The sequence below is a fragment of the Dermacentor andersoni genome, chromosome 8, assembly GCF_023375885.2.
Source record: "Dermacentor andersoni chromosome 8, qqDerAnde1_hic_scaffold, whole genome shotgun sequence".
In the NCBI taxonomy this organism is placed as follows: Eukaryota; Metazoa; Arthropoda; class Arachnida; order Ixodida; family Ixodidae; genus Dermacentor; species Dermacentor andersoni.
In genome coordinates this window covers 8,245,142-8,269,146 of record NC_092821.1, presented here as the reverse complement: position 1 = coordinate 8,269,146, position 24,005 = coordinate 8,245,142, and the positions used below count along the sequence as shown (strand labels likewise).

Here is a 24,005-nt window from a genome sequence, read left to right as displayed (position 1 = left end):
TTGGCGACAGGAATGGGTGCGTCGATCCGGGAGATAGTGTAATACCGGGCATGCATTCACAGAGGTGGAGGGGGGTGTCCGTAGCCTGGCCGGCTTACATCCGTATCACGGGGCGCGGACAGGAATGCGCGGACCGATCTCGGAGATTGTGCAATACCGGGCAGACCCGCTGCGGAGGTGAAGCACGCTTCAAGCACTACGTCAACTTCGAAAAATAAGTTTGTTATCTTGGCTACAAATATAACCTCATAAATTCAGCGTTGTAGGAGAAACACTATATATAACAAAGTGCACTTAGTGTAGACTTTCATGGCCATTATTTGTTTTAAATCTTCCTTTAAGAATAATAAGACAGGGAAAGAGTGTGGCGATGGCGCCTGTGCATGTTGCCTGGTATTCTGTGGCTATAACGTCACGCACGTCAGAGGTGCCGGCGCGGTTTCAGCAGTGGTTGCATCAGATGCATGGGAGGTGCGGTTACCGTGGCGGCACTTGTGTCGTCGTAGTGTGCTGCCACACTTAAATATGTGATTTCATAATGTATGCATCCCACGTATGAAGCCTAAGCAGCTTCGCTCGTAATCCGCCCCATATAAATGTTGCAGCCCCACGAATTTTTCATTCCTTCACTACATGCATTCAATCATAATGTTGCAATCAAACGCGAAAAATAGGTTTGTTCACTCTTGTGCCATTGAATGGAATTGGATGTTTATTTTTGATCTTGAGTACACTTGAATACGGGTCCGTGTAGCCACAACATAAATGGCGTTTTATTTAGCGGCGGTTCGTTGGTAGTGAGCGAGCACACATGATGTCAGATATTCACGCACTGTGCATGGTACCCTAAAATGCAGCATATGATCACGAAGATATATGTATCCGCGTAAAAAAGAAAAGAAGATAATTATAATATATTCATGTTACAACACTCACTCTTTCAAACACTATGTTAGCAGAAATTCCATCACGTGATACTTGAACACATTTCTAGTCGTATTAAAATCAGTATTATCTTCTATTTTATTTAGGATTGTTAGTACATGCTAGGTGGTTGTTTGTTTACCATATGGGTCCTTGTTTTTAGTGTCCGTTTTCTCCTAAGTCTCATATGGTCAGTAACTTCAATAGTGCTTTCGTGTATATACAGTGCATTGTTATGTGTGTACTGCAGCAGTTTAAAATCGTAAACGTGTGTTGCTTGAATCATTCTGTATTTAAAAAAATAATGGTAATGTCCGTAGTTCATAACATCGACCCTGAGAGTTTTCCTAAATGCGCAATACCTTTTTTTGTAGAAAATTACCCTCTTGCAAGTTGTTGCTGTGGTGCCCCATACCAAAATTCCGTAGGATAGTATGGAGTAGAATATTGAATTATATATGTTTTCTTTCAGCCAGTCAGGTATTAAGTGTGCATATATATATTATGCAAGCATCCAATAGATCAGGAGATTTCGGCCGCTAATTTATTAGTATCGACATTCCACATGAGGGGTGCTCTTGGAACCAAACACCAATAAACTTTTGTTCTTTAACCGTGGTTATCAATTGCCCTTCCAAAGTTAAAACTATTTCCCTACTTAGTGATTTGTTAAGTGCACGAAATGTTAGATGCTTTCTTTTCGCTATGTTAAGCTGCAGCCAATTTTGCCTTAAGAGAGACGCAAGGTTGTTTACCCACCCTCCCCCTGGAACGCAACCCCGGTAGGGAAATATCTCCGGGATAGGCGCACACATTCCTTTCGCTAATCCAGGCGTAAGCCGGCCAGTTTACCATATCGTTAATGTAAACAAGAAATAAAAATGGTCCCAGTCTTGACCCCTGTGCAACTCCACGTGTGAACTTTAGTTTTGATGATGTGTTCTATTTTATGTGCACAATTCTTTAGTTGTGATACAAATAGTTTTTCATGAGCTCTAGTGCAACTCTCCGAAACCCGTATCGAGACCGTTTATCCACTAGAATATCGTACTTTATAGAGTCAAAAGATTTCTTTAGATCTAGAAATAAACGAAATGTGAACTTCTGTCTATATTTGTAAGTATGCTATGTTTAATACAGCATTACAAGTTTTCAGTTGAGCTGTTCTTCTGAAAACCTGTTTGGCTTCTGCACAACATTTTGTGTTTGTGAAGAAGAGAAACCCGCCTATGGTTATTCACATTTTCAAAGATTTTCTACAAAAAGGGGAGCACCGATGTCGGTTGGTAATTTGATAAATTATTTCTATGGCCACCTTTAAATGTAGCTGTCGCCCGTGCTATCTTAAGTTTCTGCGGGTAAAACACCGGTTGTTAGCATGAGATTAACAATGTGAGCAATAATCCCCAAAAGAAATTGAGATAATTGTTTTGTGAGATACAGCGAAACATTTCTTTGACATTTTCAGGGCCCATAATGTGGCTGCTGTCACTTGTCCTGCATTTAAAATGATTACTTCATCTATTGTATGATATTGTCTAACGAGCAAGAAAAATTGGATTCCTACTTTGCTTGCGTTAGCAATACCGATACCAGATGTCTAGGCAAAAGGCAGGGTTTTATATCGCTATGAGGGGGCCTTCTTCGTGTGACTGCCACATGGAAAATTATTATAATAGTACCCTCCCCTTCTTCCACGCTATGAGTTGCAATCGAAATATATGCAACTTTAAACAGTCTCCAAATATACAGCAATCGGCTGTAAGAGGAAACCTGCTCTCTTGCCTTTCGGCATTTTGTGCTCTGGTATAACTTACAGGCGACATGCCACAGTAAACAAAGTTGTCTCGTGTTATGAAAACTTGTTTGGTTACCTAAATATACTGCTATAATAGCAGCTTGGGATTGTTGGTTTTCCATCCTGGTTTATTGAATACCTTTGAAATGTGGAAGAAGGTATATAGGCCAAACTTCAAGATGCACAAACGAAAAACTAAAGGAACATAAACTTAGCGTCGAGCGGGTGAACAGGAATCTGGGTATCACGTTAGGGATTGCCCCTCTAAAGCTTGTGCCGCAGAATTGAGACGCTGTGAAGTGCTGAAAAAACACAATGACCAGCTTGTTCGGGAGATAATTGAGGTAGCCGAGATTGTCAGACTTCGTGACTAATGCGTTAGCACGCCGTCCTTGTTACTAGCAAAAAAAAAAAAAAGAACTTGAGCTTTTGCACATGCAATCATTATCTTGCGTGCAAAGAAGTGCGTGTTTCGCATGATGTGCCATCACGTGCCTTTGACACGTGTGACACAGTGAGCGCTTGTGGTGTCGTCTTCTCGTCCAACAAACACTGATACCAAGGACAGCATAAGGGATATTATTGTGCTTAATAAATGAAATAAAGAAACGATCTTTTCGTTTATTACATAACGAGGGTCTCGAATCCGGCAACATTGATGTCTTCAGATAGCATGTGTTAGTTTGTTGACTAGTTGCCTTCACTCAAGAAGATCACGTTCTTGTGACGCCTGCGGAAAAAAGGACGTTCCACGTCCGCCGCTAAGGCATATAAATGGTGGCGCTGGCTAACATTCCCAGGCTTCCACTAGGACACATAAATACCCAAGAAAGTGGATGGGCAAACGGCACCGCGGTAGCTCAATTGGTAGAGCATCGCACGAGAAATGCGAAGGTTGTGGGTTTGGTTCCCACCTGCGGCAAGTTGTTTTTTCATCCACTTTAATTTCCAATGCTTTATTCTTTCTTTTTTTCGTTTCTTGAGCACAAGTAATTATTTCCCCTATGTTGTCCTTGGTGTCAGTCTTTGTTGGCTTCTTATGATATGACTAATAAAAATTAGGACCCTTGGATTACCCCCTCTCTTCTCGGTTAATACATATATACAGTGACATTCAAATGAAAAAAATAATAAAAGCCTTAAGAACGACCAACAATGCAGCTTTCTTCAAGAAAAGCCAATAGTGCTTATAAAGCGCTCTTCTGCAACGTCGTTGTTGGCCAAGGACCCAAAGGTTTCTTTAAACTGAAAAGTCTGCGGTCTCATGAAATTAGGGTGGATCTAAGTCGGCGACTTCGTGTGTCGTGATGTGGGCAATCTAGGAGAAGATGATGTATATCTTCGCCTACAAATCCACTGTCACATTCGGGGGTTTCTGCATGGCCAATCCTGTGTAAGAAATCTTTTGTGTAGGCAGTGCCTAGTGGTAATCGATGAAAAAGGGTTTCTATATTTCTGTCTAATGACAATATAAATTTTAATTCAATAAACGGATAAATATGATGCCAATCCAAGCTTTTAGAATTCTGAGCAAACCACGTATTTCTACACATTTTGAAAGACGTTGTCCTTATAATACAGCATAATTCATTCTTTGATATTGGGCGCGGAACCGCTTTATCTTTCAGGTGTGTTTGTCGTGCTACTTCATCGGCTGCTGATTTTCCAGGAATATAACAATGCGCTGGTATCCACTGGGATTCTATTTCATGCTTTGCTTGGCTAGCCTCCTTGAGGTCTTTAAGTGTTTCGTATATTAAACTATCATTGATTGTTTTCCTTTTGTGCTGCAGAGTGATGTTAGAGCCGCCTGTGAATCACTGAATATTACCCCATTTTGCGCATCTCCTACTGACAATATAAATTTTGTCGCATATAGGATTGCCAACAGTTTAGCCGTTGTAGACGAAGTCGCACAATATAACTTAAACGATTCTTGTTTGTTGAGGTGCCGTATATTGAATGCAGAAGTGGAAGCGATTGCTGTACTGGAGCCATCTATATAGAGGTATCCGTATGCTGGATACTGTACATATCTATTAAACTACTAGTTGTTTAGCACCTTGAATGAACATGTCTCTTTTTCTGAATATTCCGTCTACTGACAATTCGATTTTTGGAAGTGTAAGCAGCCATGGAGGGTATTCGACGTCTAAGTTCGAAATTCATTTCTAGGCAATATATGAAGATTTTCTCGAATTTCTTCATGAAAATAATTTGTATATCGTTTCATTATGTCTAGAGCCAATGGGTGGTTTTGATGTTGTGTTTGAAGACGGAAATAATGTCGGCGTGTTTCTATAGTTCACATAACTGGAAATGGTGGTTGGAGAGCATCAGCTATTGCAAGACAGCTACAAATCACTCGTGGAACTCCTAGACACATAGCGTAGTCCTCTAGTCTTTCAAGTCGCTATTCTGACGCGTCGGGAAGTGCGTGTAAGATGGGCGCGGAATACGCAATTTTTTTGCAATATTAATGCATTGTAGACAATCAGCATGGACGATACTGATCCGCCACATGATGTGGCTGCAAGCTTGCGAAGTACTGTCAGTAACGCATTGACCTCGTTTTCGATTTTTTTCATGTGGGGTTCCGAGGGTAGCTGCCTATCAAGTATTATGCCAGGAAATAGATGCTGTGTGACAATCATTAGAGCGCGTCCTTCCAGACTAGGATTGAAAACGTTTAACTTCTTTAACGTGCACCTAATTCAAAGTACACGGGTGTTTTCTCATCCATCGAAATGCGGCCGCCGGGGCCGGTTTTCTATCCCACGACCTCGTGCTCAGCAGCCCAACACTATGGCCGCTGAGCAACCACGGCGGATATCAGCGCTTTCCTAAACTGACAGGGTTCTTTCTAGCTTACAGCGTGACGCGGTTGTTTATTTTTAGCGTAAACGACCAGCTACACCTTGATCTTGGATGAAGGTGTAACACTGTCAAGAGCTAAAGAAGTTACGGCACAGGTTCCACTCTGGCAGCTCAGAAGTTGATTAAAATGAAAATATATTGAAAGCATAAACAAACAACTCTTTGAACATTACACACCACGCGTAAAACCATTTTTTTGCCTATGCTCATTACTAAGGCACTCAGCACTCAACTAAAGCGGAATGTTCAAGCTCGTCAATTAGCGCGTAATGTGTGCATCTTGCTGACCCTCAGAATGGCGGCCTGTGCGACAGCATTTTGATACCTGAACAGACATTCCAGCAGCACATATAGGCGATGTGCCCCTCACTGCCAATACCCAATTATTCTTGAGAAGGGGGTCCGCTGTGAGGGCGTGCTGCTGCCGCAGTAAATCAGTTTAGAGTAGCAATCCATGCTCTAGTGTGGTGATATCTTTCTTTTTATTTCCAGTATTTTAAAAAATAAGTTAATATTTTTTGAATTGTCTGAATGACCTGTGCGTTTCGTAAAGGCTCTATGTCGATATGCAGCTCTGCAATGTTCTTTTTTTTTCAAATATTTTACCAGGCATTAATTAATGCGTAAGCATTTCTATGCCTACCCAATACAGAAACTTGTCCGTCCATTAGGTAGGACAAATTGCTATAAGAAATCAATGTATCAAAACAAATTCTAAAGGAGACACTTTGGCGGTGGGGACTGTCGAGCCTTTTACCCCACGCTCAGAAGCCCAGTGTCTTACTCACTGCAATCAGCACCCACGCTCGCAGACGGTAAATATATTTGAAGCATATGAATGTGTGGTACTGGCGGTAGTAACAAATGTCAAAGGAGAACTGTTTTTATGAAGGTTTTTTTGAAAGATTTTGTGATTGTGTACTAAAAGCCATCTCTAGGACCACATGTAGTGCAGACTTCGAGCTAGAAATTAGGAAGACGTGCGAAATTTTAATGCCAGTGAACCGCACATTGTGCATGCGTTTAAGCGGTCGCAGGATGCGGCTTCCTCTGGGGCGTTCCTTCATCGACTGAAACTCCACTGATCCCTGAAGGGTCATGCGCTTCGCGTCACGCAACACCGACAAATAAGCAGTCGATAAGGATGATAAGGAGTGATAAGGGATTATATGGGTGTCTTCATGGTTGACAAATGCTTGACGTGGATTGATAAGGTGCTAAAGAGCGATACGGTCTTATAATCGCAGGAGCGATTCTGATGAGCTTAATAAGTACCGATAAGGGTTGATGAGAGTAGGATCAAGTCCATAAGCTTGATAGGGACCGATACCGGTTAATGATGGTCGGATTATGTCCTATTAGATTGATAAAGGCGGATGAGGGTTGATAAGGTTCGGATTGATTGTGATAAGGGCTGATAAGGCTTGGATATAGTCCGATAAGGGTTGATAAGAATTTATACTGAAGGGATAAACCTTCATAATATCGAAAATGACTCTTGGCTGCGTGGAGATGATCTATCGGCAGAGTGTTTACGCTTACTTAGACAACTCCTACAGGAGTTTGTGCAAGCATTTTTGATAAATATTTTTACTTTGGAACAAATTCCATGCATACGCGCTTTCCGTTACGCATTTATGTGGTCTCTCCATACCAATTTACTCGTACTGTTAACAAAATTGTAAATTATTAATTTAAGAAACTGGGAAGAGGAACTGCGTAGCATAATTTTAGGCGTTATTTAATTTCTTCCAGTGAAAATTAGGTCCTACACTTAAGCAAAAACAGAATCACATCTCCGTTAAGGAATAGAATGACAAGCTCGCGACTTCGTGCATATGCACGCAAACAATAAACGTTTACAAACAAATGGCACCATTGCAGAATCTAAGAACGAGCAGGTATCATCCGTGATCAATGAGAAAAATGCAGATTTCGCTACAGTTGCACCCGTACATATGATGCCATTTTTCTAGGGTCTACCTTAGGCGAACATAAAGCCTTGTGTTTCCGGGCATGAGGAAGGGAGCAAAAGTGCATTAAACCGCTGTTTAGATTACAGTTTCGAGAAAACAAAGCAGGTGGCACACCTTAGAGGCTTATTATGCTAGCAGGCATAATAAGCCTCTCAGGTGCTTAGAGGCTTATTACATTATGCCTAATAATATGCTTAGAGGCTAATTATGCTTGCAGAAGAATGAGTGATTCCATGTCGTTAAGTGGTGAAAGTGCAGTTTTAGCAAAGGTATACGAAAACATTGTAAGGATTGCCATTTTCAGCAGGCTGTTAAAATGGTAAGAAGATCAGTGCCAGTAAAGTGGAAAGTTGGGCTAGTTGGTGAGTAATCATCATACCTTGCTGGTGAAGCAGCGCACTGACACGGACACAGTGAAGACACACAAGAAAAGACGACACTCGCTGCACTCGCAACTATTTTCTTTATTACTTGAAGTTGTTCGAACATATAACAGGTCCCGAGGTAATAGAAATAAAGTTCAGTAAAGTGGAAAATTGGGCTAGTTGGTGAGTAATGATTATACCGTGCTGGTGAAGCAGCGCACTGACACGGACACAGTGAAGGCACACAAGAAAAGACGACACTCGCTGCACTCGAAAGTATTTCCCTTCCTTAAAATAGTTGCGAGTGCAGCGAGTGTCGTCTTTCCTTGTGGGTCTTCACTGTGTCCGTGTCAGTGCGCTACTTCACCAGCAAGGTATGAAGATCAGTGCCAACTTGGAACTACTTCTACTTCCTAACGTAAACACCAAAAGATATGGCTTATTGAAAAGTATGAAGGGCACGCAGAGGTATTGTATACATCGGTAGGTTGCATTTCATTCTCTTTTTTCAACTCAGGACTGGTTAGATATAGGCATAGTGCGGGTCTAGAGGCGGTAATTAAAAAAATTCTGAAGTTTTGACTTTTATGTAGCGAAATTACAATATAATAAATTAGGCACGCCGAAGTAGGAGACTCTGGAATACTTAGAGCAGCTGAGGTTATTTGGCGTGCACATTATCCTAAATACTGCAGGGTTCTTGCATTTCACCCTAGCTGAATTCCGAACCCACCAGTTGGGACCAAACTCCTTATCAACCTCGAGGTCAGCGGCGCAATGCCACTAATATGGATTTCCACTAATCCACCACGGTAGGTAAGTTTTGAAATTTTCGAGTATGTACTTGTTTACTATGTACCGATCAATAAAATTATGGTTAATGATCATTCAATACACTTAGATCAGCGTAGTCAAGTTTGCGTGACTGCGACAGAAAACGAAAAACAAAATATTCCACCTATGGGACTACACTTGAAATGAAGTAGGCATATTGTTGCAATGCTTATCTTTCTATGGAGAATAGATTACAACAAATACAACAAACAACAGTCAGCATAACAAGCACACAGTAGATCACACACTTGTATAACAGTGAAATATGCTATTGAAGGATTTGTAAAGCTCAAATAGAAAGTGTTCACTGTGATTGCTACTAATGTTATTTGAAGAATAAAAACAGTTCACTCTGCCAATAGACTGAAACTGAGTGCTTGCAATGTTCAAGAGTATATTATACAGGCGAGTGTCGAGAAAAATAATTTGACAACTTAGTTCTTCTGACGCCCGCAATGCTGAGGAAAGTACAAGCAATTGAAAAATTGCCATCCAGCTTAATTTTAGCACAAAGCTACGAAGGAGACCCATAGGAGTTAACTCACGTGGTAGAGCGACCACCCCGGAAAGGTGTTGGTCGCGGGTTGAAATGCCGAACCAGAATGAATATTTTTTAACCGCGAGTTTTATTTCTGGGAAACTGGTATTGGTTTGCTTTGTAGCTTTGTGCTACAATTGAGTTTGATTATTTTTTCCTTCCATAAAAAGAATGTTCTACTTGAATATGTATGTTTTCAAGCGATCATCACGGATAAAGCGTTAAGAAAATTTAACAAGCAATTTCATAATTGGGTTTCTCGCGATTGACTGCAATTTCCAGGCTGAACGATCCATGGCTGAACTTAAGGATAATTTTATGCAAAATGTACTCAGTTTCTTGTTACGTGACGTCTGTCTGTAATAAATGAACAAAAGGAATCTGCAATTCCATCATAGCCAGCATATTCCTTGCTGTACAACTGAACAGAAAATTAGTTTTGCTATTCAATATAGGCGTAATGCCACAAATCAAGGAACATGAGGAAAAAGCCTTAGTCATACTTGAACAAAAAACAGCGCTTCAAAGACGCGGACTAATAGAAGAACATTTACGAGGGACAAGCGCTCGCGACTTTGTGCTACAGCTTAGACAAACTGAACTACTCGTTGAAGTCATTGTAAGAAAGAAAACTAGAAGCTATAGCAAGGCCACAAGCGCTGTCCACCAACCGAAACTTTATTTAGATCTAACCAGAATATACGCACCCAATGAATCAACCCGCCTAAAAGAACATATACTACAGTGTCACTATTAAGAGGAAGCTTTAGCTCGAGTGCTCCTATCTAAATACATGTAAAAGGAGAATTCGTTTTTCTCGGCAACCACTGCACCAAATTTGACGGGGTTTGTTGCATTTAAAAAACAAACTTAAAATCTAGTGACTGGTTGTCTCGAATTTTTGAGTTAGGTTGTCAATTTTAAATTAAAAATTGGCGAAATCGAAAATTTTCAAAGAACAGAACTATCAAGTTTACAACTCTGTAACTCAACCACGAAAAATGATAATACAATTCTGTGAATTGCATCTAGTAGTACATCTAAAGCAGACAAAATTGATATGTCGCACATGAATATAAAAAAATTTAATCACAGGGAAATACACCTTTTGCAAAATCGTTGTAACCAACGTAACAAATTCACGTAAGATGTAAAATGACATATTGAATTTGTCCGCTTTGAATGATCTAATGGATTCCGTTTACAGAACCGCGATATCAGTTCTTGATGCAGAGCTATGAATTTGTAAACTTCGTGCTTCTATTTTTTTTCAAACGGTGAAATATTTGAAAATCATTTTTGAGAAAATTCAAGCCCTAAATCGAAATTCCGCTTCCAACAGTCATTCGAATTTAACTTTCTCTTTCAAATGCAACAAATTTCATCAAAATCGGTCCAGGGGTTATCTGATAAAAACGTTCTTGCGTTTTACATGTATTTGAATAGGCCACGTCGGAGTTGGGCCCGAGCTAAAGCTTCCTCTTAAGCACTGTGCAGCGGCATGGGCTGCCATTAAGGCTGCGTGCTTCCAGGCTAACTACGCACCTTGTCTTCCCTCATTAAGATAGGCTCCCTTCATACACAGAGATTTATATTTACACATATGCGTTCAGGTATAGCTCCGGGCCTGCTCTCATACAAAATTCCTCACCTGTGAAACTGTGGTGTGCAGCTGCCTTTGTAACACATACGAGGTCTTCACATTGTTGTAATAAACAATATCAATGTCCATTTAGATATAAAACGCCACACGGTTCACAGGCACAATCGACCGCCCAATCCGGTGTATCTTAGGAAAATCAGCAACGCATTTCTAGCAGCCCGCCCTGATATCCATGGCTGGCAGCGTCAAAGAATTTTGCTTTTGGTGAGTGGGCGTTCCTCCAGCGGGCCTAGCTTGGCTGAGAACGCCGATATTTGCGGGTTTAAACAATGCCATCGCACCGTCAAAATTCACAAAGTCTATTTTCAGACCATTTTATAGATAAAGAAGTACACATTCAAAAATTCTTCTCTAAGCCATCGTCTAACACTGTGTTACTTTGCCCACGCAGTAAAACTGTAGTGCTAACAGTTTTACATTGTTTAAATATTTCCTTCGTTTCCCTTCCTTCTTTTTTGCTTCCATTCTGGCATGCCCTTTTTCCGCTTAACCATCGCTCGGTACAAGTTAAGAGATATCCTCTAATTAACTTCGCTGCCTTTTCGTTGTTAGTATTGCCCTCTTTTACCATTGTAACAAGCGCGTTGAAGGTGAGAGATTTGTGTGGGATCCCTACTTTTCCCATTATGTGTTGTAATTGGGGATGATAAAGAGGCAGGAATTGAAGCTAATAATCTTCCGCAAGTTACATAAGAATGTTTATTTAGACCAAATATATTCAAGCGGAAATGTCGACGCTTCATTTCTCTGAGGAGATCTCCTTAGGGGAGTTAGGCCAGGCAATACTTTGACGTTCAGTGCTGCGTCTTCAGCCCTCTTGGTATAATAACAATAAGTCACGAGTGCAATATTTCTCTATTTCTAGACAATATGGTAAGATTTCAATTTGTAAACTTACGAGAAATAGTATTATTTATTTTTTATTTTTTTACACATACTGCAGGCCAATGTTTCGGCCCAAGTAGAAGGGATTGTAAACCAAGTGACAAGTGAGTAACAGACAATGTATGACAAATGAAAGATCTGACCATACAGAACTAAAAACAAGAAAAGCTTTCCAAGACAAAAGTAGGTTTGCGCTCTTTTGCATAGCTATCGGAACTAACAATTCTGTCAGGCAGAGAATTCCACTTTTCAATGGTTCGCGGAAAGAAGCTGTACCTGTACGTGTTAGTCCTGGAAAAACTGGATTTAACGAACGTTGCATAGTATATCTGGTTATTCTGGTGGAAGTCAGTCGCAGACAAACGGGTACAGTTACATGGAGTTCACAGAAATGTACTTATGAAGTAGTGTCAATCGGCTAATCTTTCTGGATGTTTCCGATGCTTGAATCTTATTTTGTAGCATTAAAGTAGTTGGCGAGTCGTCGCTTTTAAATTTCGCCGTGAATAAATCGCGCAGCTTTCCGGTGCGCGCTCAAATTGTTTGATGTCTTTACTGAAGAGTGGGTCCCAAACCCCTGCGGCACATTCAAGCTTCGACCTTATACAGCCACCATAGTCTGCGATTTATACTGATGGGTGCCTCTTCAGTCTTTTTTTTTATGACCCACAGGTTTCTTAAAGGCGATGCTGTGGGGTCAAGGACATATGTAGACTAGTCAAGTTTGCTGTTTAGCGTAATGCCTAGATACCTGTACTTGTCAACTTCTGCACGATGACTGTATGAGGACTAGAGAAAGCTGAATGACACCACGCTGCATCGTGCCGTCCACTTGTTTCGTGATAACATGGCGCTCTTCTGCGGATACAGAATACGCAAGCTGTGGCAATTAGGGCTGTTCTGAACCGATGTGAGCGGTATGAGAGACACTTGTCGTGCGACCGACGGATGGTTGGTTGCAGTCGAACGAAGAAGCAAACTTGTTAAAGGGAAGCTGAAGAGTCTGTCGAAATCAATAAGACACTCATATACAGATGCGGCAACCTCATAAACCATGCACGTAAAATTTTGGGCGTGATTTTTATCTTAGGAAAGACGTAATCGCCGGTTAAAATTGCGCTGTCGCTCCGCGCCACATCGAGCGCCGCGCGCTGCTGCTGAGGCTGACGATGCCAGCGGAGACCGGAAACCGCGGCGTAGTGACGTCAGCACTGGTGTTCCGCTCCTTCGCAGTTTCCGCGAACTTGCCTGACAACGCTTGTTTCTGCGTGCGTGCCGTCATAATCTGCCTTGCTGGAGCCTGCACTCCTTTGTATGTACGTAGAGTGGTAGCTGACGTGGGCAGCATCAATTGAAGTGGTGGGCCGATCACGCCGGCGTCGTGTGCAGCCTACGGCTGCACCAACACCAAACGCCCCGACGATGTTCCGTTACTCCCCGCAAGACAAGGAGCTTCCAGCTAAGTGGGATACTGCTGTGAATCGAAAGAATTTGAAGCGCTCAAGAACAACAGTGCTGTGCTCTAACCACTTCCGTGACGACGATTACTACCAGAGTTTATCAATAATGCGCGAATGAGAGAGTACGGCTTTCTGCTAGCAGGCTTTCTAAACGCAGCGCGAGAAGGTCGAGGCAACGAACGCACAAAGGCGGGACGGGTGTGGGCGGACTGATGGTAACTGGCCTTGGAAGACCTTATCAATACACGAACTCGTCCAAACCTGGATTTTGATTTATTGCTAGCTCCTTCGTGTTAGCACGCTGAACGGAAGGTACGTGTTCATCTCCCACCCTTGGCGCAGGGTTCGTTGCAAACCGCTGTTAATTTTCTATTCGCACGTGTGTTGCGAAGCAGTCAACATGCAGCTGCCATAATGCAGTGCAAGTGTAAAGTGTTCATGTGTTTGAAAGCCGGCGCACGCCAGGACGCTGCGCTCCCCCTCGCGCACAGAGAGAAACCGGCTGTCTGACGTAGCCGACGGCATTCGCCGCCTTTACGGCTTCGGTTACGAGTAGCGTGCGGATTGCGCGTTGATGAAGGCCACTACACGTGCTAGAAAAGCCGGAAAACTTTTCCCCCATGTAAACCGTCTATGTAGATTGCCGACAGCTTTGGGGCAGCGCATAAAAGCCATAGATCGCATCCCTCCTTACGTTCTACAAAAAGGCATGCAGGAACATAGCAGTACAGTTGTTTGCCCGGAAACGAGCTCACTGGATCGCTGAATACAGCTTTGCAAAAAATATGCTCACCAAAGAACATTTCTAACACGAGGAGATGCTAACACTTCGCTTTCGTTCGCTTCGAAAGTACTGCTCGCTACCAGCATCTTTTGCTTCTTGGAGAGGCCGGCTACGTATACTCGTAGGGAGGAACGCCGAACTCTTAGAGAAACGCAAGTTCTCGAAATTTATCATTACCCTCTGAACAAACCACAGCGCCAAACCACCTTGCACCGTGCTTCATGTGTGGCGGCAGCGGCCGGTCCGGACGAACACCAATGTTGACGTCATGAGGCGCCCTACCAATCACACGCGGAAACGTGGCGCATGAGCTACCCGAATCTGCTGCTGCACTTTTCGTCGAAATAAAATCTGTTTGTACTTTCTTTCGCTCAATTTCTATGCGATATTGAAATTTGCACGGTTGAAAACCATTACGTACAGCTCCTCACTCACTTCTTCTGGAAAACTATTCAGCTTCCCTTTAAGGAGGGTAAGAAGTTAGGTGCGATGAGGTGGCGAAAGATCTGCGGTGATTGCACATTCGAAAATTGCTGAAGGCGGTGTTGATGAGAAAGAAATTATGGCATCAATATGTAAACGGGGCGCGCCATCGTCAACGTCAAGGTGTCCAATACACGGGACGGCTTGCACAATTCTTAAGGTCTCACCATGCACCAAAGTCACTAGGTACCCATACAGATTACATATGGGTATCAAAGCGGCTTCAGACCTAACGTTGAGGACGGCAAACGGGAGAAACGAGTCCGGCTGAACTCAACCCCCGATGATCGTCGACCTTCATGTGAATGACATTGAAGCAATGCAGCGATACACCGTACTGACGCACGCGAAGCGTTATGTGCGAGACCTCTATGCAGCTGAATCGCTCTCTCTCTCTGAACATGTTGGGCCATCTGGCGGGATCACCGCGAAGGACTTTCGTGTGGCGTGTTTGAATACATAGTCAGGCAACCATGTATGCATATATATGACGGGGGTTCGACTCAACCCTGCAATGGACGAGTATGTAATGTTCTTTTTGTCATTGAAGAGTGACACACACCTAGTGAAAGATACTCGGTTAACCAAGTTGGCGTCAAAAATGTTCATTGAGGAGCGTCTCATACCCAGTGGCCCAAATTTATCTGACAGGCGGTTTCGAACCCATTTTCCTCAGCACCACAGCCCAATGCCCCACCCGATAAACCATAGCCAACACAAGGGCTCAAGCTGGCAGAAAAATGGGTAAAATGTATTTTGTTTGTTCTATAGTAATTTCCAGTATCAGCAGAAATCTTAGGCAGCTGTGGCGAATACATCGCATTCAGAAGGTACATGAATACAAGGAGACTACGCAATGTACTGTCAAAAAGCGAAAAAAAATGAACACTTGTCACATGCGCATGAGAAGCGTAGTTGGGGCCATTAAAAACAAAACATAAATATGGACTTCTCGACACATATTGACACGGGTACTTGTGTTTATCGGGCGACACGTTTTACCGCCTAACAAATGTTATCGCACAGCGCGGGACGCGTCTGCATGTACACGAAGTTTATGGAAAGTTATCGATGCTTCTATCCGCTGTCTGTTGTCGCCGAACCTTGTGTTATCTGATTTCATCACTTGACGCGAATGGTGTAGAACATTGTAGAAGGCATGCGGGTCCCAACGATTAGTCTGGAACATTCGATGACTGCTGTATAAAAGCCGACGCGCTTGACCCGCTGATCAGATTTTCGACGATCGCCGACCGTGTTCGCCGCTATTGTTGTGCTATAAGTGTAGCCTCTTTTGTGGCCACAGGTTCGCCCAATAAAAGTTTGTTTTGTCTTTCACAGTATTGCTCCTGCGTTCTTCGCGACCCCAGATTGGCGAACGACCTCGCGATATCGCCGACTACCTCGCCGCCACTCAGTGGAGCCCTCGACGACCGTCCCGTTCGTCATCACCAGACCGTTACCTGTCGCCGCAGAGCCGACCATACACTGGCCCAGCCCGGGGCCGGTCAGCGAGCCCTTATCCGGAAAACTAAAAGCAGCAACCGAAGGAGGTGCGGTTGCTGTTCGTCGAACTGACGAAGATCCTCCGCCGCCGACCAAGACGCCGAAGAAACTACCTCGACGACATAACGACACGCCACCGTCCCGACGAAGTGTGGAAGTAAAGAATACGACGACGAAGGACGACCTGACGACGTCACATACAAGCCACAGGTCAACGTGACGCAGCCGTGATCCGACGCCAAGACCGAACTGTAATGCAAGGGAAAGAACCACCGACCTCGACGTGCTTCACGACGGCCACGCAGTCACCGCCTTAGTCGATACAGGGGCCGATTACTCCGTGATGAGTGGACACGTCACCGCCCAGTTGAAGAAAGTTACGACTGCATGGGAAGGCCCACAAATTCGGACCGCTGGAGGACACCTCATAACGCCGATTGGAAGGTGCGCAGCAAGAATTACATTCATGACCGGACTTACTCTGCCACCTTCGTTATCCTCCAACAGTGTTCACGCGACGTCATTCTCGGCATGGACTTCCTAAACCAACACGGCGCAATCATCGACCTGAAGTCGAAATCGATAACGCTTTCGCAAGATCAAGCGATGCCATCGGAGAGCTCTCGTGGTCACCACACCTTGAGTGTGCTCGAAGATCAAGTGAGCATCCCGCCGCGCTCCAGCGTTATTTCGGTCGGCACCGAAACACCTGCCGACGTAGAAGGCGTAATCGATGGTGACCAACGTCTACTGCTAGACCGTAAAATTTGCGTCGCAAGAGGAATCGCTCGACTGCACGGAGGAAACAAGAAAGTGTTGCTGACAAACTTCAGCCAGGAGTTCAAGCACATCATCAAGGGCACGTCGATCGCATACATCGAAGAAATTCTCAAAACCAGCAATGCGTTTGTCCTCTCAGATTCCGCCGCATCTACCCCGACGACCATGGTTCCCGAACCAGACTACGACATTAATTCAAGTCTCCCTGTGATTAACTAACCGCAGCTCAGAAGTCTGCTCCAACGATACAAAAGCTGCTTTTCGACGTCATCGAGGATTCGACAAACACCAGTCGCCAAGCATCGCATAATAACTTGAGGAGTCGACGAGAGATCGCGAAAAGACCACCTCCATCACGCCAGACGGCCTCTACGAGTTCAAGGTCATGCCATTCGGACTGTGCTCGGCGCCTGCAACGTTCCGGCGCGTCATGGACACGGTGTTAGCAGGATTGAAGGGGCAGACCAGTCTTGTTTACTTGGACGACGTCGTCGTCTTCGCCGAAAATTTCGGCGATCATCTTAGGCGGCTTGCTATAGTACTAGCGGCCATCAAGTCATCAGGACTCACTCTGAAGCCAGAAAAGTGCAGCTTCGCTTACGATGAGCTTCTGTTCCTAGGCCGCGTCATCAGCAAGTCTGGAGTCCGCCCCGACCCGCAGAAGACATCTTTCATCGCAAAGTTCCCGCACCCCATCGACAAGTAGGCAGCGCGCAGATTTCTTGGCATGTGAGCATACTACAGGCGATTTGTCAAGGACTTTTCATGCATCGCTGAGCCGCTGACACATCTGACTAAATGTGACGTCGAGTTTAAGTGGGAAACGCCGCAGGCCGACTCATTTCAAGAACTCAAACGACGCATGCAGTCGCCGCCCGTACTTGCGCACTTCGACGAGCACGCCGGTACCGAAATCCACACTGACGCCTGTAGCCTAGGCCTCGGTGCCGTGCTAGTCTAGAGAAAAGATGGTCATGAACACGTGATAGCTTACGCTAGCCGGTCGTTGTCAAAAGCGGAAGGCAATTATTCTACAACCGAAAAAGAATGCCTCGCCATCGTTTGGGCTACAGCGAAATCTCGCCCTTACCTATATGGCAGACCATCCAAAGTAGTCGGCGACCATCACGCTTTGTGTTGGCTAGCGAATTTAAAGGATCCTTCAGGACGGCTGGTGCGGTGGAGCGTAAGATTCCAAGAATATGATATCACTGTAACCTACAAGTCCGGACGAAAACACTCCGATGCCGATTGCCTTTCACGCGCCCCCATTGACTCGCCGCCGCAAGATGACGAAGATCAAGATGCGTTCCCTGGCATTTTAAACGCAGAAAACTTCGCTGAACAGCAGCGAGCAGGCCCGGAGTTGAAAAACCTCATTGAGTAATTGGAAGCGCACACCGACGCTGTTCCTAGGGCATTTAAGCGAGGGTGGTCTTCGTTCTCGTTTCAAAACAACCTACTCGTAAAGAACTTCTCACCAGTGCACGCCAACTACCTTCTTGTTGTCCCGTCAGGGCTGCGTCTAGAACTATTGCAGGCCCTACATGAGGATCCGACCGCTGGACACCTCGGATTTTCTCGGACGCTATCCAGGATACAGTAAAGGTATTACTGGCCGCGCCTGACCGCCGACGTCACCCGTTATGTCGGAACATGCCGAGACTGTCAGCGACGCAAGACACCACCGACAAGGCCAGCCGGATTACTACAGCCAATCGCGCATCCTCGCCGACCATTCTAGCAGATCGGGATGGATTTGTCGGGACCCTTTCCGACATCAACAACCGGAAATAAGTGGATCGTCATGGTGACGGACTACCTAACCCGCTTCTCTGAAACTGAAGCACTGCCGAAAGGTAGCGCAGCCGAAGTGGCGAAATCCTTTGTCAAAAATATCCTGCTGCGACATGGCGCCCCAGAAGTCCTCATCACCGAAAGAGGAACGGCCTTTACAGCGGAGCTCACCCAGGCCATTCTGCAATACACTCGGACAAGGAACAGCAGGACAACTGCCTACCATCCACAGACGAATGGTCTTACGGAGCGGCTTAATAAGACCCTCGCCGACATGCCAGCAATGTACGTTGACATCGAACACAAGACCTGGGATGCCCTCCTGCCGTACGTAACATTCGCTTACAACACGGCGGTGCAAGAAACAACACAGATCACGCCGTTCAAGCTGGTCTACGGCAGGAATCCGACGACGACGCTCGACGCCATGCTGCCGTACGTCACTGACGAAGAGAATCTTGACGTCGCTAGCTATCTCCAGCGCGCCGAAGAAGCCCGACAGCTCGCCCGCCTGCGAATCAAGAACCAGCAGCGTACCGACAGCCGACACTGCAACCTCCGACGACGCTTCGTCGAGTACCAGCCCGGTGACCGTGTTTGGTTATGGACCCCGATACGCCGACGATGACTGAGTGAGAAACTATTGCGACGCTATTTCATACCCTACAATGCCATACGACGTATTGGCGCACTGCACTATGAGGTCGTGCCAGACGGCATTTCGCATTCACAGCGGCGCCGCACACGACCTGAAGTGGACCACGTGGTTCGTCTTAAACCCTTTTACGGATGCTAACGAACTTTCCTTATACTGTTGTTTTCTTTGCGACGAGTGCTTATTTATTACTTTCGTTTGTTTGCAGCATAGGGTCGATGCTTTTTAAGAGGGGGGTATTGACACGGGTACTTGTTTTTATCGGGCGACACGTTTTACCGCCTACCAAATGTTATCGCACAGCGCGGGACGCGCCTGCATGTATCCGAAATTTCTGGAAAGCGATCGATGCTTCTATGCGCTCTCTTGTCGCCGAGCCTTGTCTTATCTGATTTCATCGCTTGGTGCGAATGGTGTAGAACTTTGTAGAAGGCATGCGGGTCCCAACGATTAGTCTGGAACATTCGATGACTGCTGTATAAAAGCCGACGCGCTTGACCCGCTGATCAGATTTTCGACGATCACTGACCGTAGCCTCTTTTGTGGGCACAGGTTCGCCTAATAAAAGTTAGTTTTGTCTTTCACAGTATTGCTACCGTGTTCTTCAACGTCACCACTACGTGACAACATTAACGACTACTCAGCAAATGCTGAAGATGCCTTTTATGATGTGTCAATCGAACCTGCACATGCTTATGTTCGCAGTGCACCAAAAGACAAGGAAAGCTTCCACTGACGACAACTTAGATGATTTTGCCAGTCCTGACACGACCTATTGAACGATTGTGCATTTGGTTATGCTTGTGGGTAGGTCACTCCGTTGATTCACGATAAGAGGAAAGGAAGGAGGTTTAAATTCTTCCATTCTGCAAGAAAACTTTTTTTTATCTTTCTGCTGCGGCTGAATCAGGTAGAACGCCGAAGAGTTTCTAAGTACTTGCTTTTCTGCAGCACTTTGATAGATTCAGAGCAGCTACATATACAGGGAATTTCAGCTCACATGAGCAAAGTTTTTTTACAAAAAAAAAGGCATTCTAGCTACACGTGTAGAATTGGCACATTATTGTTCTTAGCCCTATGACGCACGTCATGATATTTTTATTCCGATCTGCCCAGCTGGGTAACTAACAAAGAATGCCTAATTAACTTTCTAAGTAGCAACTCCAACGAGAAATTTTAATACAATAGTTGTAGCGCTTGCTAAGAAATATCGGATTATTCATCTAAATTAATAAAAATTAAAAAGGACGGTTAGCATAGCTGAAATAATCAGATGATTCTGAACAAGTGCTACAACTTTTGCAGTAAAGATTTTTCGTTACAGTTACGATTTAGAAAATAAATTTACCGATCTTTGCTAATTAACCAGCTTAGCGGATCGGAAAAAATATCATGACGTGCTCCATATGGCTAAGAGCAATACTGCACCAATGCGACACACATAGTGCCTATGTTTGTTGTTTTACTACTTGGCCAAAGCTAGCTGAAACACCCTGTATATCCGTCCTTGTTTCTGTCATATTTGCAAAGGTTGAAGTTAGGCATCTGTTCGAAGAGCATCTGAATTAGTACACTTACTCTGATAGTTATAAATAACCCTTAATGCCTTGGCCACAACTTGATGGGGGAGAAATGCGAAAATACCCATGTACGTAGACTTACAGTGCACGTTAAATAACCCCAGGTGGTACAAACAATTCCGGAATCCCCTACTGCGGCGTGCCTCAAAATCAGATCGCTGTTTTGATATGTAAAACCTCATAATATTTTTATTCAAGCTTTCTATTTTACAATAATAATCTGTGTATAACGGATTCCAGACAGATACGCATTTTCTAAAATCTGCCAAACAAAAGATTTGTATGCTACTAGTTTTACATGGCGCGTCGAATTGCGCAGTTTCCTTCATAGGTATCACAGCTAGCGCACTGCTTTATTTTCAGTGTACGAAAGGGTTCGTTCAATTTGAATTGTGAACTCAATAAAAATCTGACGTATTTAAATTTGTGTTCTATGTATAAACGTTGTATTAATACTACTTGTATAGCTTGCGCATTTCCACAGTGATTGCGCTTGTTTTAAATAATTTTTATCCTTTGTACTCTTTTCGTACTCACTGATGTACCCACTCCTGCTTGGGCCCGGAAAGGGTCTACACTATCTGTAAATAAATAAGAAATGATCATTCATATGCATGTCATTCATTCATGTATTACTTGCCGTCATTACTTGGGTATTTCTCTCAATAATTTTCGCCGACCAAATGACAGGCCATGACTTCAAGTTTCCATGTGACGTCATCATCATCATCATCATCATCATCATCAGCCTAGTTACGCCCACTGCAGGGTAAAGGCCTCTCCAATACTTCAACAACCCCGGTCATGTACTAATCGTGGCCATGTCGTCTCTGCAAACTTCTTAATCTCATCCGCCCACCTAACTTTCTGCCGCCCCCTGCTACGCTTCCCTTCTCTTGGAATCGAGTCCGTAACCCTTAATGACCATCGGTTATCTTCCCTCCTCATTACATGTCCTGCCCATGCCCATTTCTTTTTCTTGATTTCAACTAAGATGTCATTAACTCGCGTTTGTACCCTCACCCAATCTGCTCTTTTCTTATCCCTTAACGTTACACCCATCATTCTTCTTTCCATAGCTCGTTGCGTCGTCCTCAATTTAAGTAGAACCCTTTTCGTAAGCCTCCAGGTTTCTGCCACGTAGGTGAGTACTGGTAAGACACAGCTATTATACACTTTTATCTTAAGGGATAATGGCAACCTGCTGTTCATGATCTGAGAATGCCTGCCAAACGCACTCCGGCCCATTCTTATTCTTCTGACTATTTCCGTCTAATGATCTGGATCCGCCGTCTCTACCTGCCCTAAGTAGATGTATTCCCTTACCACTTCCAGTGCCTCGCTGCCTATTGTAAATTACTGTTCTCTTCCGAGACTGTTAAACATTACTTTAGTTTTCTGCAGAATAATTTTTAGACCAACTCTTCTGCTTTGCTTCTCCAGGTCAGTGAGCATTCATTGCAATTGGCCCCCTGAATTACTAAGCAAGGCAATATCATCAGCGAATCGCAAGTTACTAAGGTATTCTCCATTAACATTTATCCCCAATTCTTCCCAATCCAGGTCTCTGAATACCTCCTGTAAACACGCTGTGAATAGCATTGCAGAGGTCGTATCTCGCTGCCTGACGCCTTTCTTTATTGGGATTTTGTTGTTTTCTTTATGGAGGACTACGGTGGCTGTGGAGCCGCTATAGATATCTTTCAGTATTTTTACATACGGCTCGTCTACACCCTGATTCCGTAATGCCTCCATGACTGCTGAGGTTTCGAGAAAATCAAGCGCCGTCTCGTAATCAATGAAAGCTACATATAAGGGTTTGTTATATTCCGCACATTTCTCTATCATCCGATTGTTAGTGTGAATATGGTCTATTGTTGAGTAGCCTTTACGGAATCCTGCCTGGTCCTTTGCTTGACAGAAATCTAAGGTGTTCCTGATTCTATTTGCGATTTCCTTAGTAAATAGTTTGTAGGCAACCGACAGTAAGCTCATCGGTCTATAATTTTTCAAGTATTTGGCGTCTCCTTTCTTATGGATTAGGATTAGGACTTGTTAGGATTAGGATTAAGCGGCGTCGTAGGGTTACGAATTTTGTGATATAGTTCACATAAATCTCCAAATGTTCTTACTTTCACGGATACTGTAAGAATGATGTCAATATTGGAAAAAATCGGCAGAACCCATCACACAATGTCTACCGTAATGCGTTTAGCATTGGATCAATATGTCGACATACCGTGCAGCCACGATTAAAATTATTTCTGCATGGAGCATACAACAGCGGGGACTCCTGCATCGCTCTTCTCTCAGTAAATCCCCGTAAACTTCGTAAAATAGTGCCACGCATTGAAGAATGCCGCCTCCTCCTCGCGCGCACTGGTTGAGGCCGACCCCGTGTGGCTATTGGCCTAATAGCATCACGTGGGCCCTAGCGCTGTGCACCAGCGGCATTTTTGCTCGAGAAGCGTCTACGGAGTGGCGAGGAGCGCATGTTGGCACCGTTGCTACGCTCGAGCAGTGTAGGCGGCGTCACGGTCGAGAAGGGAGAGTGAAAGAGAGGAGAAATGAGGAGGAGGGAAGGTGGACGAGGGGAGTGTCGCTACTTTACGAAGTTTAAGGGGCATTATCCCTCAGAACACTCGTCTGCCATCTAGCGGCCATTAATGTGGTAAGTGAAGGTGCTCGGACAATTTTTGCTTGTTACACGTAGAAGAACAGTTTTTTCCCTATTCAGTTCCATGCCCCAGTTCTCGCACCAGTCGTGAATTGCCAGAACAGTTGCTTGTAAAGAGGCGTGGTCATTCGCATTCGAGATTGTTTTAAAAACCACAATATCATCAGCAAATAATCTGATTGAGACATCTGATTGAGACAACGCGTTACCTCCGTTAAATCATTTATATAAATTAAAAACAACAATGGCCCTAACACACTCCCCTGTGGAACCCCCAAGGTAACTGGCAGCACACTAGAAGAAATATTCTGCACTTGTACAAACTGTTGCCATGATTAAGGTACGCGGAAATCCACCTAACAACAAAGAGTGGAAGTCCAATGCTCTCCAACCTAAACAATAATTTATCGTGCGGTACCTTGT

At 44.3% G+C, this 24,005-nt stretch overlaps 1 protein-coding gene and 1 non-coding gene across 2 annotated transcripts in view; both read left to right on the top strand.

The window, feature by feature from the left end:
- Positions 1-24,005, top strand: part of LOC126526674 (uncharacterized) — a 424,404-nt gene that overhangs the window by 3,009 nt on the left and 397,390 nt on the right. The window lies entirely within an intron of this gene.
- TRNAS-AGA (transfer RNA serine (anticodon AGA)) lies at positions 3,572-3,644 on the top strand. The gene has a single exon. It is a non-coding gene; the product is annotated as a tRNA-Ser (tRNA).